The sequence below is a fragment of the Heteronotia binoei genome, chromosome 18, assembly GCF_032191835.1.
Source record: "Heteronotia binoei isolate CCM8104 ecotype False Entrance Well chromosome 18, APGP_CSIRO_Hbin_v1, whole genome shotgun sequence".
NCBI classification, from domain to species: Eukaryota; Metazoa; Chordata; class Lepidosauria; order Squamata; family Gekkonidae; genus Heteronotia; species Heteronotia binoei.
The window spans coordinates 33,706,760-33,709,696 of NC_083240.1; positions in this window are offsets into that span (position 1 = coordinate 33,706,760).

The window sequence follows — 2,937 nt, forward strand, 5'->3', positions numbered from 1 at the left end:
CGATGGCCATGTGTGTGCGCTTCAGGCAGTATGTTGATGTATGCCAGTGAATGTACAGGACCACGGGGAAGGTAGGGGGGACATGGTCCTATGCTGTCCGTGTGTCGTCAGGGCTATCGGCGGGTGCAGCTGGAATATTGTGGCAATAGGGGGAGGAGCATCATAAAGATGAAGCTGGCCAAACTTGCTTAAAGTGCCACATCAGATGTTTGAGAGCCACAAGGAAGGAAGGCAAACAGATGAGGGAGGGAGAGGTGGAAAGAAAGCAACTTTTAACTCAAAATGCATTTTCCAAGCTGCCAACAGCTTGGCTTGGAGAAGTGATTCAAAGAGAGAAATGCCTTCTCCAAGCCAGCCAATGGAGCAGTGGAAGCTTCAAGAGGAAGGCAAACAGATGGGGAAAGAAGGGAGGCAAACACATGGGGGAGGGAGGAAGAGGTGGAAAGAAAGCAACTTTTAACTCGAAATGCATTCTCCAAGCTGCCAGCAGCTTGGCTTGGAGAAGTGGTTCAAAGAGAGAAATGCCTTCTCCAAGCCAGCCAATGGAGCAGTGAGGGCTTCAAGAGCCACACGATATGTGTGAAAGAGCCACATGTGGCTCCTGAGCTGCAGTTTGGCTACCCCGGTCAAGAAGCAGCTTGTCCTGCCCTGGATGGCCTAGGCCAGACCAGCCTCATCACATACTTGGAACCGAAGCAGCATTGGGCTTGGTTAGTTCAGGGATGGGAAACCAGGGTTGCTGTGCAGAGGCAGACAATGGCAGACCACCTCTGAACATCTCTTGCTTTGGAAATGGAGGGGAGGGGGTTTGCAATAATTTGGCTTTGACTTGATGGCGCTTTCTGCCACCAGCCTGCGTCAAGGAACGGGACCTTTGCACACCACTGCTGCCCTTAGCAATATTGGGCTAAGCCAATGCAAGACCCCTGTGAGGAAAGGCTGAGGGACTTGGGAATGTTCTGCCTGGAGAAGAGGTTTATTTCTTATTTTATTTATTTTATTACATTTGTATCCTGCCCTCCCCTGACGGGCGCAGGACGGCTAACAATTACAACGTAGTGCTAAAATAAAAATCACAATAAGGTCATTAAAAACATTTCATACGATTTTGCACAATTTAAAACAATCCTTCCGTTTCAGTTTCATTCCCTAAAATCCAAGATGGCGTGGTTAGTTCTTATTGAGCACTTCATGTAATAATGATGTTAGGTGGTGTTTAGTGCTGTACATTTATATTGGGATGGGTTGAAATACTAATGCTGTGGGATGGTGGAATAGTGGTTGCCTCCCTATTAGACGTTAAATGCCAGCCTAAACAATTCTGTTTTGCAGGCCCTACGGAATTGTGGCAAAGCCCTGATGTTTTGGGGGAGGGCGTTCCACAGGGCAGGGGCTGCCACCGAAAAGGCTCTAGCTCTAGTGGTAGTCTGCCGAGGTTCTTTTGGCCCAGGGATCATGAGGAGATTTTGTGAACTTGATCGGAGTGCTCTCTGAGGCTCATATGGGGAAAGGCAATTCCGGAGGTAGGCAGGTCCCAGGCCGTATAGGTTGAGGGGAGACATGATTGCTCTCGAAGTATTTACAGGGCTGTCACTTAGGGGAGGGCAGGGAGCTGTTCCTGTTGGCCGCTGAGGAGAGGATATATAAGAATGGGTTTAAATTAAGGGCAGGAAGATACCAGCTGGATATTAGGGAAAACCTTTTTACAGTGAGAGTTGTTCAGCAGTGGAATCAACTACTTACTCCCCCTTAGTGGCAGTCTTTAAGGAGCGGCTGGACACACATTTGTCAGGGATGCTCTAGGCTGATCCTGCCCTGATCAGGGGGTTGGACTAGATGGCCTCTATGGAACCTTCCAACTCTGTGATTCTATAAGAGGGCCCTGTCAGCTGCTTCTGTGCAGGGGTCAGCCCTGGAGTCTCCAGCAAAGCCCTATGGGCTCTGCAAGGCCTCCTTGCAGGGAGGATGTTGTGCGAGGCATTGTGTTTCGTCTTAGCCCAATGCTGTGCATGGCCAACAGATAAGAGTAGCCAACCGTTTCTGTTGGGGTACCCAGGTGCTCGAAACTGGAGGTCCTTATTCAAGATGCTCCTTAGAAATGAGGAACTGACTCCAGCTGGGTGTGAGCTGTGAAATGGAGGCAGTGGGAGTGTGCAGCCGTGTGGGGCTTTGTGAAGTGGGGCTTGCCTATAAGGGAAAGTGAGTACTGTTGGAGCAAAGATATCAGAGTTGCCTGAATACCCCTCTCACAGCTGCCTCAGCTCACAAGCCCATGGTAGATTTATTTATCGTACAGGAGGGTAACACTTAGGTAGCATATAGTAATACAAAATACATAACCAGACTGATGCGACAGGTTTGCAGACCGATTGGGCAATCCCCCTAAATACTAGTAATATCTCAATTTACAATCCACTCAATCACAATCGATTGAGCTGGGGTGCATATTTAGCAGGCCTCCTCATGGTACACCCTGGGTAACACTAAGGAGCTAGAACTTCTGGCTACCAGATGATTGTAGGCTCTCCCAGCTGCACTACACACACACGCAAACAATCCTAGTGGTGCAGGCTGGTCCTGGTTGGGGGAGAGGGGAGGGGTCCCCACCAGCAACATCAAAATAACTGGTTGACAGCTGGATGAGTTCTGATTCTATACGGATGCTCTGGGCCAGGGGTGGCCAGACTTAGGCTTGAGAGCCAGATGTGGCTCTTTCACACATATTGCGTGGCTCTCAAAATCCCCAGCATGCCACTGGGCGAGCTTGGAGAAGGCATCTCTCTCTTTCAATCACTTCTGCAAGCCAGCCAGCGACTTAGATAATGCATTTAAAGTTAAGCTTGCTTGCTTTCCACTTCTCCCTCCCTCCTCCCTCCCCCATCTATTTGCCCCCATCTCGATCCAGGGGTAGGGAGCCTTGGCTCTCCAGATTTTTTT